Source organism: Delphinus delphis, chromosome 8 (genome assembly GCF_949987515.2).
Source record: "Delphinus delphis chromosome 8, mDelDel1.2, whole genome shotgun sequence".
NCBI classification, from domain to species: domain Eukaryota; kingdom Metazoa; phylum Chordata; class Mammalia; order Artiodactyla; family Delphinidae; genus Delphinus; species Delphinus delphis.
Genome location: NC_082690.1, coordinates 85191558 through 85206874, shown reverse-complemented (window position 1 = coordinate 85206874; position 15317 = coordinate 85191558). Strand labels below are relative to the sequence as shown.

At 37.9% G+C, this 15317-nt stretch overlaps 1 protein-coding gene and 1 pseudogene across 2 annotated transcripts in view; one reads left to right on the top strand and one right to left on the bottom strand.

The window, feature by feature from the left end:
- The window catches only part of QSER1 (glutamine and serine rich 1), a 78704-nt gene that overhangs the window by 49535 nt on the left and 13852 nt on the right, over positions 1–15317 (bottom strand). The gene's annotated exons all lie outside the window — the stretch shown is intronic.
- Positions 5127–7895, top strand: LOC132429166 (large ribosomal subunit protein eL20 pseudogene; annotated as a pseudogene).

Below are 15317 nucleotides of genomic sequence, written 5' to 3'. Positions count from 1 at the left end.
CAGTGGCGCAAGGCAGGTGGGAAAAGACCAATGCCCTCAAGGCGTGGAGCGTGCCCACTTCCAGTAATTCATTATTTTTTATTGTGGAGTAGCACTCCATTATATAGATGTACCAAAGGTTGATGGTTGTTTTAAATCCGTTCATCAGTTGAAGGAACTTTGGGTTTTTTCCTGTTTTGGCAATTATGAATAAAGCTGCTATAAACACATGCCTAACGTTTAGTCTGAACATAAGTTTTCATTTCACTTGAGTAAATAACTTAGGAGGGGAATGGCTGAGTTATACAGTAATATGTTAACTTTAGAGAAACTACTTGTTTTCCAAAGTAGCTATACCTCTTTGCATTCCCATCAATAATGTACATCTGGTCTAGTTACTCTGCATCCTCACTGGCACCAAGTATTTTAAGTTTGTAAGTTGTTTCTTTTCCTTTTCTTTAAAAAAATTTGAGCTATTCTAATTGGTGTGCAGTGGTATCTCACTGTGGTTTTAATTAGCATTTCCTTAATAACTAACAATGTTGGGCATCATTTGTTTATCTACCATGCAGAAATATTCTTTGGTAAAGTATCCACTCAAATCTTTTCCCATATTTTATTGGGTTGTTTGTTTTCTTATTAATGAGTTTTAGGAGTTGCCTATATACTCTGGAACCAAATCCTTGGACAGATACATATTTTGTAAACATTTTCTCCCAATCTGTGGCTTTCATTCTCCTAACAATGTATTTAGAAGAGCAAAATAATTTTTTATTTTATGAATTGTACTTTTGATGTTGTAGCTAAGAAATCTTTGCCTAATCCAACATCTCAGAGATTTCTTCTTATGTTTTCTTCTAGAAGTTTTATAGTATTAATATTTCCACTTAGGTCTGTGATTCATTTGGAATTCATTTTTTGTACATGTTGTGATGTAAGGCTTGGGATTCATTTTTTTTTTAATTTGGATATGCAATTATCCCAGTACTACTTATCAAAAAGATTATTCTTTATCTACTGAATCTTTACCTATTGAACCTATCTGAACCTATGTCCAAAAAAGTCAACTAGCCATATATTTGTGGTTCTGTTCTTAACTACTGTGTTACATTGATCCATGTCTGTTCTTAGGCCAATAACACACAGTCTGATAAATGATTCAGGTTGTACAGATTTTCTAATTTTGTTCTTTTTCAAAATGACTTTGTCTATGCCAGGTATTCCCATATAAATTTTAGAGTCAGCCTGTCAATTTCTACAAAAACACTGCAATGACTCTATACATCAACTGGGGCAAACTACCATCTTAAGAGTATTGGGTCTTCTAATCCATGAGTATATCTATTTATTTGGGTCTTTAATTCCTGTCAGCAATCTTTTGTAGTGTTTAATGTATGATTCATACAAGTATAAATCCCTAGATTTCTCATTTTTCTTTTGTTCTAAATGTTTTTAAATGACAGCTTTATTGATATATAATTCACATATCATAAAGGTCACCCTTTTAAAGTGTACAAATCAGAGCTCTTTTAGAATACTCAGGGTTGTGCAACCATCACCATAATCTAATTTTAGAACACTTCACTGCCTCAAAAATAAACCTGTACCCATTAGCATCACACCCTATATATCCTCCTCTACCCAGTCCCTGGCAATCACTAATTTTTCTGTCTCTATGCATTTGCCCACTCGCAACATTTCATATAAATGGAATCATATTATATTATATGCAGGCTTTTGTGACTGGCTTCTTTCACTTAACATAATGTTTTCAAGGGTCATCCATGTTACAAACATGGATATATCAGTACTTCATTTCACGGCTGAATAACATTCCATTGTATAGATATACCACATTTTGTTTAGCCATTCATCACCTGATGGACATTGGGTTGTTTCCACTTTTTGGCTATCATGAATTATGTTGTGATGAACATGCACATACAAGTTTTTGTGTGGATGTATATTTTTAATACTCTTGGGTATATACCTAGGAGTGGAATTGCTGGGTCTTATGATAACTCCATGTTTCACATTTTGAGGAATGGCCAACCAAACTGGCTGTACCATTTTACATTCCCAGCAACAACGTTTAATGGGTTACAATTTCTCAACATCTTTGCCAATACTTGTTATTGCCTGTGTCTTTACTTTTATTATAATACCCATCCTATTAGGTGTGAAGTGGTATCTCATTGTGGTTTTGATTTTCATTTACCTAATGATGTTGAGCATCTTTGCATTTTCTTCCTGACCAAACAAACAGAGAGAGGGGAAAAAACCTTACACTTACGGGGATATGTCAAAGGGACAAAGAGGCAAACTGAAAGAGCTCCCAATGACCAAAACTGGAACATTTTGAGCAAAAAAAATTTAGTAGTATATATCTGTGAGTCCATACTGATAAAATTAAATGATTAGTAAATAAGTGGAGGAGGAAACACAAATCTCCCTTGAAGAATTCTAAATAATTTACGTAGCAACTCTACATTGAAGGAGGTGGGCCATAACTCCCCACTCCTTAATGGGCTGCACATAGCAACTTTCTTCCAAAGAGGATAGTATTGAAAGGAGGAAAAAAACAAAAAAAATAACTTTACTGTGCAGAAACCTGACAAACACTATCTCAGCCAGGTGGTAAAAACAACATCAACAGTGATAAATCACATTGATAAGATATACCCTTAATATGATGTAACGAAAGTAACACTTTACCTCTATGATCTCCCTCTAGAGAACCCATAACTCCAGTTTGATTACGAGAAAAAAAACATCAGGCAAATTCCAAGAGAAGGGCATTCTACAAAATACTTGACCAGCACTGCTCAAAAATATAAAGGTCATCAGAAACAAGAAAAGTCTGAGAAATTGTGATGGCAAAGAGGAATCTACTGAGACAAGATAAACAAATGTAAAGGGGTATCCCTGGAGAGACCAAAAAAAGACATTAAGTAAAAACTAAGGAAATTTGAATAAACTATGGATTTCAGTTGACTACAATGTATCAGTTAATTACTAGTAACAAATGTACCATAAGAATATAAGAAGTTAATAATAGGGGAAAGTGGGTGAGGGTGTATATGGGAACCCTGTAACTATCTGTAAATCTAAAACAGCTCTCAGGGAATTCCCTGGTAGTCCAGTGGTTAAGACTCCATGCTTTCGCTGCTGAGGGCTGGGGTTCAATCCCTGGCTGGGGAACTAAGATCCCACAAGCCACGTGACATGGTCAAAAAAAAAACCCAAAACCCCACAAAAAACAAAAGAGGCTCTCAAAAATACAATCTACACTAAGAAAAATTTGTAAGCCATGTCAAATCTTGAAACCTCTTTAAGAGTAAGAATAATGATCAAGATAAACTGTAAATATCAGGAGGTTCTAGGGGTGGTTTTTTGTCTTGTCTTGCTCCTTAGAAATCCATGCTAACTCCACTTCTTTAACAGGCAAGGAATAATTATAACCTCCTATTGGTCTCTCTGCTTCTGCCCTAACCCCTCCCACGCCCTATTCTCAGCCTGAGTCACTCCCTTAAAAATGAAGTCATACGATAGTTCAATTTTTAGTATTTTGAGGAATCTCCATACTGTTTTCCATAGTAGCTGCACCAACTTACACTCCCACCAACAGAGTACAAGGGCTTCCTTTCCTCCATACCCTCTTCAACACTTGTTATTTGTTGTCTTTTTGATAATGGCCATTCTGACAGGTGTGAGGTGATATCTTATTGTGCTTTTGATTTGCATTTCATTGATGAGTGTTACTGAACATCTTTTCATGTGTCTGTTGGCCATCTTTATGTCTTCTTTGGAAAAATGTGTATTCAGGTCCTCTGTCCATTTTTAAAAAACCGGTTGATTTTTTAAAAAACATTGAGCTATATGAGTTCTTTGTATATTTTGGATTTTAACCCCTTATCAATAGAATTAAAATTAAAAATTAAATTAGGGCTTCCCTGGTGGCGCAGTGGTTGAGAGTCCGCCTGCCGATGCAGGGGACACAGGTTCGTGCCCCGGTCCGGGAAGATCCCACATGCCACAGAGCGGCTGGGCCCGTGAGCCATGGCCGCTGAGCCTGCGCGTCCGGAGCCTGTGCTCAGCAACGGGAGAGGCCACAACAGTGAGAGGCCCACGTACCGCAAAAAAAAAAAAAAAAATTAAATTAAAAAAATTGAACTACCATACTAACTGGCAATTCCACTTCTGGGTATTTTTCTGAAAATTCAAAACACTAATTCGAAAAGATCTATGCACCCCCCCCCCATGTTCACTGCAGCATTATTTACAGTAGCCAAGATACGGAAGCAACCTGAATGTCCACTGACAGATGAATTGATAAACATGTGGGGTGTGTGTATATATCACACATATAATGTGTGTATCACATACAAATATATAAATAAAATGGAATATTACTCAGCCATAAAAAATATGAAATCTTGCCATTTGAGGCGACATGGACAGACGTAGAGGGTACTATGCTAAGTGAAATAAGTCAGAGAGACAAATATGTGGAATCTAAAAGACCAAATAAATGAACAAACATAACAAAACAAAAACAGACTCATAGATACAGAGAATAAACAGGTGGTAGGTGGGGGGGATGAGCACAATAGGTAAGGGAGATTAAGAAGTACAGACTCCCAGTTACAAAATAAATGAGTCATAGGGATGAAATGTACAGCATGAGGAATATAATCAATAATGTTGTAATAATTTTGTATGGTGACAGATGGTAACTATTTCGTAATGTACAGAAATACTGAATCACTATGTTGTGCACCTGGAACTAACATAGTGTTGTAAGGTCAATTATGTTTAAAAAAAAAAAAAAAAAGTAAAGCCAAATCATGAAACTCTTCTGCTCAAATCCTTCCAATGGCTTCCCATCTCACCCTAGTAAAAGCCAAAGTTCTTACAATAATCCTCAATATGCTAAGTAACCTAACTGCTGCCCCCTTAAACCTCCAATTTTATCTATTTTCCACTCCAGCCACACAGGTCTCCTGGCTCTTTCCTCAAATATACTAAGTTGGTTCACCTCATTTCCCCTCAGGTCTCTGCTCAAACTTCATCTCACTGAAGACTTCCCTGACCACCTGATACAAAACAACATCCTTCCTCTATCCTCTCTACACATTGCCTAACCCTCTTTTCTTGCGTTATTTTTCTCCATAGCACTAATAAACATTCAACATTATTTACTGGTTTGCCTCTTAGCGACTGAAATGAAAACTCCATTAGGACAGGGTCTTTGCTTTCATCACTGCTATAACCCCAACACCCAAAATATTGGGTTGGCAAAAAAGTTCCTTCGGTTTTTAAGTTAAAAAAAAAAGAGGCACATTTTCCATTTTCACCAAGAACTTTATTGAATAACATATTCACTGTTTTGTTCCACTACCTTCTGCCATTTTTCAGGCAACTTCATTAATTCCATCTTCTCAAAACTTTTTCTATTTTTGAGCAAGAACTGTTCCAAGTGCCTTTTACAGTCTTCCAGAGAATTGAAATTTTTTCCATTAAGAGAATTTTGTAAAGACCGAAATAAATGGAAATCCAAAGGTGCAATGTCTGGTGAATATGGCTGATGAATCAGAACTTCCCAGCCAAGCTGTAACAGTTTTTGCCCGGTCATCAACGAAACATGCAGTCTTGTGTTATCGTCATGGAAGATTATGCGTTTTCTGTTGACTAATCCCGGACGCTTTTCCTCCAGTGTTGCTTTCAGTTGGTCAACTGGAAGAAGTTCTTGTTGGAATTAATCGTTTTGTTTCCTGGAAGGAGCTCAAAACAGAGGACTTCCTTCCAATCCCACCATGTACACAACATCACCTTCTTTGAATGAAGACCGGCCTTTGGTGTGGTTGTTGGTGGTGTATTTTGCTTGCCCCACGATCTCTTCTGTTCCACTTTATTGTACAGTACCCACTTTTCATTGCCCATCACAATTTGTTTTAAAAGCAGAATGTTTTCATTACATTTAAGTAGAGAATCGCATGTGGAAATATGGTCAAGAAGGTTTTTTTCGCTTAACTTGTGTGGAACCCAAACATCAAAGTGATTAACGTAACCAAGCTGGTGCAAATGATTTTCAATGCTTGATTTGGATATTTTGAGTATGTCGGCTACCTCCCTCGTGGTATAACGTTGATTGTTCTCAATTAATGTCCCTATTTGATGGCTATCAACTTCAACTGGTCTACCTGACCGTGAAGCATTGTCCAGTGAGAAATCTCCAGCATGAAACATCACAAACCACTTTTGACACAATCAGTCACAGCACCTTCTCCATACACTGCACAAATCTTTTTTTGCGTTTCAGTTGCGTTTTTACCTTTCTTGAAATAATAAAGCATAATGTACTGAAAATGTTGCCTTTTTTATTCCATCTTCAATATTAAAATGGCTACACAAAAATTCACCAATTTTTATAAGTTTTTTCTTTAAATGCACGCTGACATGACAGCTGTCACAATACAATCGAACAAAATTGTTTCAAATGAAGTTGAAGACAACTAAGCGCTACTAGAGCCATCTAACAGAGAACACCAAACGAACTTTTTGGGCAACCCAATAGTATATGGCACATTGTAGATACTCATAAATAATTAAAATCTATGTTCAGTTTCAGAAAAGAAATCACCTTTAAGTTACAACTCAATCACCTCTCAAGCAAATACGTACTGAGTACCTAACCTGATTGCCAGATATCCTGATAAGAATTGGGAAATAAAAAAATGAAGGATTGGGCTTCCCTGGTGGCGCAGTGGTTGAGAGTCCGCCTGCCGATGCAGGGGACACGGGTTCGTGCCCCGGTCCGGGAAGATCCCACATGCCGCGGAGCGGCTGGGCCCATGAGCCATGGCCGCTGAGCCTGCGCGTCCGGAGCCTGTGCTCCGCAATGGGAGAGGCCACAACGGTGAGAGGCCCACGTACCAACAACAACAACAAAAAAATTGAAGGATCAAGCTAGTAGGTCAGCCCTTTCTAGAAAACTGAATACCTGGAGACTTCTATCAATTTTAAGCATTGTATGAGAGTTTTCAATATAAAGCAGAGATCTAACTGGGCCACTATTCAATGGATTTAATTATTGAAGCCCAAATTAAGAACGTTCTACACCATACGTCATAGAGGGAGCAATACAGATAATTTTACCCTCTCAATAATTATATAAAATAAACTGGATTTTTTTTAAAAAAACAACATGTATAAAGCACAATGGGATAAAGATTATACGTGATATAAAAATTAGCTTTGAGTGAAACAGTAGTTCAATGAATTTTTAAAAACCAGTTAAAATTCCATGCTTCCCGCCTTTTCGAGGGTGGCGGCGAGCGCAGATGGAGCGCCATGGAGGCCTTGGGCACACTTCGAGAGTACAAAGTGGTGGGGCGCTGCCCGCCAAATGGCCCACACCGCCCCTCTGGCGCATGCAGATCTTTGCACCTAATCATGCTGCCAAGTCCCGCTTCTGGTACTTTGTGTCTCAGCTGAAGAAGATGAAGAAGTCTTCAGGGGAAACTGTCTGCTGTGGACAGGTGTTCAAGAAATCTCCCAAGGCTGAAGAACTTCTGCATCTGGTTGCACTATGACTCCCGCAGAGGCCCCCACAACATGTACCGGCAGTACCGGGACCTGACCGCAGCCGGCACCATCACCCAATGCTACCGAGACACGGGCACCCGGCGCCTTGCCCGGGCCCACTGGATCCAGATCATGGAGGTAGAGGAGATCGCAGCCAGCAAGTGCCGCCGAGCAGCAGCCAAGCAGTTCCACGACTCCAAGATCAAGTTCCCACTGCCCCACCAGGTCCTCTGTCACCAGCACAAGCCACACTTCACCACCAAGAGGCCCAACACCTTCTTTTAAATGCAGGCCCTCCCCATTCCCAGGTCTGCCCAAATAAAACTCATTGGGAAGACCAGAAGAAGAAAAAAAAATTCCATGCTCCCCTCAAAAAATTAAACATAGTCACCATATGCCCTAGCAGTCCCATTTCTAGGTATATATACTCAAGAGAACTGGAAATACATATGTTCACACAAAAACTCGTATATAAATGTTCACAGCAGCATTATTCATGACAGTCAAAAGGCAGAAACAATCCAAATGTCCAACAATAAATGGATAAGTAAAATGTGATACAGCCATACAATGGAATATTACTCAGCCATAAAAAGAAACGAAATACTAATACATGCTACAACATGGATGAACCTTGAAAACACTATGCTAAGTGAAAGAAGCCAAATACAAAAGTCCACATACAGTATGATTCCATTTCTATGAAATGTACTAAATGATCAAATCCCTGGAGACACAAAGTAGATACTGTGGTTGCCAGGGTTTAGGGAGAGGGGAGAATAGGAAGAGACTTCTTATGAGCATGTGTTTCCTTCAGGGGTGATGGAAAATGTTCTAGAACTAGATAGTGGTGATGGTTACACAGTCTCATGTAACTACTACTGAACTGTACATTTCAAAATAGTGAATTATGGGAATTCCCTGGTGGTCCAGTGGTTAGGACTCCGTGTTCTCACTGCCGAGGGCCCAGGTTCGATCCCTGGTCGGGGAACTAAAGTTCCATAAGCCATGCGGCACAGCCGAAAACAAAACAGTCTTTATTAGCAAACAACATAATTTTAAAAAATAAAAATAAAATAAAATAGTGAATTATATGATTTGTGAACTATAGCTCAATAAAAGTTACGATCATCCAAACTTAGTGATTATGGGTAATTTTTCATGAAGTGTGCAACATCAACAAACAAGAAGGTGGTTATAGATAGGCTTGCTGTCATGCATGTATTCAGTCTCCCTCCTGTGGTTGGCCCATCTCCATATACCATATAATAAGGATTTTTTTTTTGTTAATCTGTACATAATATTTTTAAGGTTTTAAAACAAGTTTCAAAAATATATATTTTTTTATGGTTTTAAAATAAGTTTCAAAATAATCTGATGGTCACTGGCTTGCTGAAGTTGTTTATTTTTTTCAAACAAAAGCCAGCCTAGGGCTTCCCTGGTGGCGCAGTGGTTGAGAGTCCACCTGCCGATGCAGGGGACACGGGTTCGTGCCCTGGTCCAGGAAGATCCCACATGCCGCAGAGCGGCTAGGCCCATAAGCCATGGCCGCTGAGCCAGCATGTCCGGAGCCTGTGCTCCGCAACGAGAGAGGCCACGACAGTGAGAGGCCCACATAACACACACACAAAAAAAAAAAAAAAAAAAAAAAAAAAAAAAAAAAAAAAGCCAGCCTAAGAAAATAAAAATTTATCCTGGAAAAAAAAAAAAAAGGCCTCAAAACATGGTCTTTGTTTCTAATTCCTATACCTAAATATAAGCTCCTTTGAATAAATGTACATTTATTTAATATAATAGTACCTACCGTAGTATAGCCCTTTCTAGCCTCCAAGGCCTGGATGGGTGGTAGGGTGAGAAAGAGGACTTTTACTACCCCTACATACTCCAAGCACTACAGGAGCTAAGGTCTAGGAAAGAGGAAGGAACCAAGGGCTAACAGTGACAGTTGTGTCAATCTTCAGATTCCCAACCAAGCACAAAACTTCCATTTTCCATCCCCTCCCCATACTTTCAAAGTCGGGTACAGACTTAATCTTGAGGATAAGAACGGTCAGAATTTTGCAGGGGGAAGTAACACTTTCCTTCAGTTCCTGTTACTTAAATTCCAAATTTAAAAACTGACGTTTTCCTCAAAATTAAAACAAACCAAAAGAGATTATTCTTTACCACTCTCTACCTTGTTTACTATAAGTATGACATACTTTCCGTAAGCCTCTTTCCTAATGTTAATCTAATTTGTTTAACAAAGAAAATTAAGTTTTAAGGCAGATGAGAAAGCTGTGACAAAAATCTTATCTAAAATGGCAAATTTGTGCAGTGAAGATGGCATATGATCATAAGAAAAAATGCTTTGAGTGTATTACTGAGAATAAGCTGTCTTACGGTTTATATCCAGATATTAATAACATGTACAGATCTTCTCCTTGGGTAGCATACTCTTATGTCCGTAATACTTAAGAAATAAAACACATTCCAAGTTTTAAAATCAATCAGCAAAAATTCCATGAAATATGTTAAATCCCAGGTAAACAAGCCAGTACTTGCACACAAGTAATAAGTTACCCAAGACTGAATGATTTTGCCTTAAGTAGTCATATTATTTTCTTCTCTGTTAAAGAACTTGGTCACTGAAAATATATATATTCTAATATAATAAAAACAGAATTTTCTTTAAATTTGGAAAATAATGTTTTAGTCTTAGGGTATTATCAACCTTTCAGAGTTGAGAAAGATAACCCTGGATTGGAAGTTAGGAGGCCCAGATTCCAGTCCTGATTCTGCAAATTACATACTTCAAGACTTTCAGCAAAGCACAGGGAGTCCTAGTTTTTCTCTTTATGAAGCCTAATGTTCTGCATATTTCTAATATTCTGAGTTAAGCTAAATATTTTTACTTCATCTATCACACAGCATTCTTCAGTATAAAATCTGTCTTCAAAATGAGTACAGTGGTAACACCAAGTTCACTGAATTAACTTTGCATGTATGTAACTTTGCATGTATTGTAGTCTGAGGATTAAAAACAAAAACAAAAAAACCCTGAAGCATAAGAAGAATCAGCCCTTATTAAGGAATTATTTATTGTGAGTTTGAAAAAATAAACTAATGAACCATGAAACAACTAAGTAACAGCTGTAAAAAAAAAAAAACACACACACACAAGCTTTGCAAATAAACCACAGGATTCAAACCCAACTCTGTACTTTACAAATTCTGCAACTTGAGGCTAACCACATAGTCTCTCTCTGTCTCAGTTTCCTCAACTGTAAAATATGGTGAATAGTAACATGCACATTCATAAAGTTGTGAGAGTAAACAATAAGGCATATATATATATGTGTATATAGCATTTAGTGCAGTACTATGTTTGGCACATAATGTTCAATCAATGCTATTATTACTGCACCTAAAGGTGAGGTCTGAATTTATACAACTGACATTTACTGACTGCCAAGCATTATGCTAGGCACTAGAAGGCACAGAAGTAAAAAGGCATAAGTAAATAAACAAACATTACATAGTATAAGAGGCTTACCTCTAGGAAATGCAGCTGAGTACTGAAAGAAAGAGGAGAAAGTATTCAAGGGAAGAAAAAGAAGATTATTTCAGGAAGAGATAATACCATATGTAAAGACCTAGAAATGTAAATAAGATGGTACATTAGTAGACCTTTCAGTAATTCTGCATGGGTGTACTAGGGATGGGGCTATGAGTCAGACAGGACCCAGATTATAGAAAATTATATGACAAAATCACATTTATCTTCAAGGGAATCAAAAGCCTCTAAAGAATTTTAATCAGTGTTAAATGATTAAATTTGTATTTTAAAAGAATGGTTTTTAACCAGAGGTGCTCATCAGCATCATCTGGCGGGTTTTTTCAAACTATACACTCCCAGTTCTCACTTTCAGAAGTTCTTTATTAGTAATTCTAAGATGGGACCCTGTAAGTCACTTTGAAAAAGCTCTTAAAGCAATTCTGCCATATACCAAGAGGAGAGAATGACTCTTAGAAGGATAATCTGATAAGCACTGTGAAGAAGAGCAAGCCTAAAAGTTGGAAGGCCAAGATCCTACTGCAGAAATCCAGGTAAAAAATTATAAGGACCAAACAGTGGCAATAGTTATAGACATTTGAGAACTCTTAAAAGGTGTTCATAAGAGATAAAGTGGGAAATACTCAAAAGAGGGCTAGTGAACGTTACCACTTAGAGCTGGAAATTAAAAATTGGGTATCATTACCAGTTGGGTTATTTGTGAAGTCATGAAATGGATGAAATTGCCAAAAGAGTGTCCTCCCTGAGAAATGGGGCTGAGGGCAGAAGCGATTGAGACATTACTTTTGGAAGACACAGCAATCAGCGAAAGTCTCCACGGAAAGGGGATATTAAGCCAACCCTGTGCCAAACCACAGGAAGAGGAGAGGAAAGAGTTATGCATGGCCTGAGGTTGGAAAGCTTGCTATATAGAGCAGCTGAAAGAAGACTAACATGCTTCAAGTGTATTGAGGGAAGGGGAGAGTGGCAGGAGACCCAGGAGACCCATTCACCTGTAAAGTAGTAGGCAAGGGGCAAACATGAAAAACCTTATGGGGGTACAGTAAGGAGTCTGGATTCTATTCCATGCGCAATGGAAAACAACTGAAGGATTTTTAACCAAGGGAGTGACTAAATACATTTTTAAAAGGTGACTCTAGCTGCTATGTGCTACAAAACTTACCCTCAGTTCCCAAACTAAAATTGAAAGCAAAGGGAATCTTAAACTCAAATAAGCCTTTCATTATCATAACAGCCCTTTCATACAAGTATTACTATGTAAGTCTCCAAGTTTTACTAAAAATTGCTTTAAAAGCAAGTGTTAAGGGATGTAGAGCTTAATGAACTTGGCTACCAACTGCTGAGTAATTCCACTGTGATGTCCTGTAGTTTAAAAAACAGTGAAAATAATAAAGTTGTCGATGGTAAAAGATACCTCCCTTCTCTTGAACCTGACTGCAGAATATCATGTGAGAAGAGACAACTCTGTGTTAAAAATAGTGAACCTTTCAGGAGATTAATGGCTATATTAAAAAAAAAAAAAGGCTATAATCACAAGTGTTGACAAGGATGTGGAGAAACTAGAATCCTCATACACTGCTGGTAGGAATGTAAAATAAAATGATACAGTCACTTTAGAAAAGTCTGGCAGTTCCTCAAAATGTTAAACACCATTATCATATGACCCAACAATTCTACTCTTAGGTACGTGTGCAAGAAAAGTGAAACATGTTTTCATTTAAATACTTTTATGAAAATGTTCACAGCAGCATTATTCACAAGAGCCAAACAGTGAAAACAACCCAAATGTCCATCAACCAGTGAACAGAAAAACAAATGAGCTATATCTAAACAATGGAATATTATTCCATTATAAGTATTTTTAAGTACTGATACATGCTGCAACATGGATAAATCTCAAAAACGTTATGCTTAGGCAAAGAAGCCAAACACATTTTTTGATTCCATTTATATTAAATGTCCAGGAAAGGCAAATCTATAGAGACAGAAAATGGATTAATGGTTGCCTAGGGAGAATGGGGAGTGAGGTTTCTTTCGGGGGGAATGAAAATGTTTGAAGATTAGACTGTGGTGACACTGTGGTGACGTAAACATACTAAAAATTATTGAATTGTACACTTAATACAGGAGAATTTTATGGTATGTAAATTAAATCTCAATAAAGCTATTAATTTTTTTTTTTTTTTTGACTGTGTTGGGTCTTCGTTTCTGTGCGAGGGCCTTCTCTAGCTGCGGCAAGCGGGGGCCACTCCTCATCGCGGTGCGTGGGCCTCTCACTATCGCGGCCTCTCCCGTTGCGGAGCACAGGCTCCAGACGCGCAGGCTCAGTAATGTGGCTCATGGGGCCAGCTGCTCCGTGGCATGTGGGATTCCCCTCAGGCCAGGGCCCGAACCTGTGTCCCCCGCACCCGCAGGCAGACTCCCAACCACTGCGCCACCAGGGAAGCCCGAAGCTGTTAATTTTTAAAAAGTGCTGGAGGAGTCAAATGGCCTGGAATCACTATCTCTAATGGGACCTCAGCAACTTACAGCTTCTTTGGACCTTCATTTTTCTTTTGTTGAAGACTACCTCACAGCACAGGTAACTTCTATATACTGCATCACCTTGGCGCTTCAGGGGCCATTAGGGGTAGGTTCTGCAGGAGATCAGAAGGCAGAAGAGAGGAGCCTGAGTATTATCTGTCCATTCCCTCCCTGTCACAACCACGGTTCCAGCCATGCTGCATCTCTACACAACTACAGTTCCTTCTGGGCTCCAATAACTGGTGCCCAGAAGTGGCCCTTCACAGGCCCAGAAGTGGCTTCACACTGCTGCTACTCACTCAGTGTCTCAATATCCCTTTTTGGTTCCCTTAACTCTGCTCCCAACCATGATACTGAGCCCTTCACCAAAGTAACTGCAAATGAATCATCTAAGAGAAATTACGTTTCATGCAGGCCCTCAACTGATAATCGTATAAAGGAGGTACAACTGGTATTTTGTACCAACAAGTTACTGTTAAATCAAGTATGATTTCTTGAGATAAGTAAATGTATTTTAATTTTATATACATCATTAATGATCTTTATAAAAAAATCCTACTTCATTTTGTGTAAACGATACATTTAAGTTTATTAAAAAGAAGGTGTTTTTGTTTTCACTAACAAGGTGAAATGAATAGTATGGTATTTCCTGCCTAGTGGAGCAGTAGAACATATTCAAAAACCAATCTACCAGTTCCAAACATTATCCACAACAAAGAGAGAGAGATTTTGGCATTTGTAACAGATGCCCAAGAAAGACAATGCCAAAGTCAAGGCTACTCAGAGTTTCCGTCTGTTGTTCTGTCGGAAAATAAATGAAATGTGTTGGTGATGTGGCATATGCTTGGCTATATGCATGATAACAAGAGTCTCCAAGACCTGGATTAGACACAATTCCAAAGTTCCATCTCATCTTCCTTTTTTATTTCTGTCATCACCTGTATTACTGACCTTTCCATTGAACAAAGAAAACATTTCAGGTCCCATTTTTCCCAACCCCAATATTTTTCTAGAACACTTTTCTTTTAAAAGAAATACGTCTGTCAAAGCAAATTATTTTGTGATTTGAACTGCTGCAGTAATGTATTAACTATCTGTAATGTCCAGACATTAACATTCATTTAAGAGGTAGACAAAAATGGTCACATGGGCCCTGGATAATTCTCTCTCATTTCAGGCTATGAAGGGATTATTGAAAATGAATTAATACATAGCTGGTTACTTCTTACAATACACAATAGAGTCCATATTTCCATGATTCAAATGTATAGATGCTATGAAGTATTTTAGTTTAGTTTCTTCAATGCATCTTGTTGTGGCTTAGTCCTTCCCTTACCAAATTAAATTTCTTCCTTGTTTGAGAAACCAGTAGAGCTGAATTTTTAGTCATCACAATTTTCTTCACTAATATTAACATGGCCTAGGATTTCTGGCATTAAGTAAGGAAGTCTTTCTAAAGATATACACTTAACACAATAATTCACACTTGTGAATAGTTTTGTAGACAAACATTTATACATCTTTGGTTTAATATAAGAACTTAATAAATAACATTTTAGAGGAAGGAAAAAGATTTTCAGGAGAATCAAAATCCAAAGCTTAATATTCATTTTGATACTCATTGTACTTTTTCTTCTTTCCCTATAAATTTTTTAAAATTAATTTTTATTGG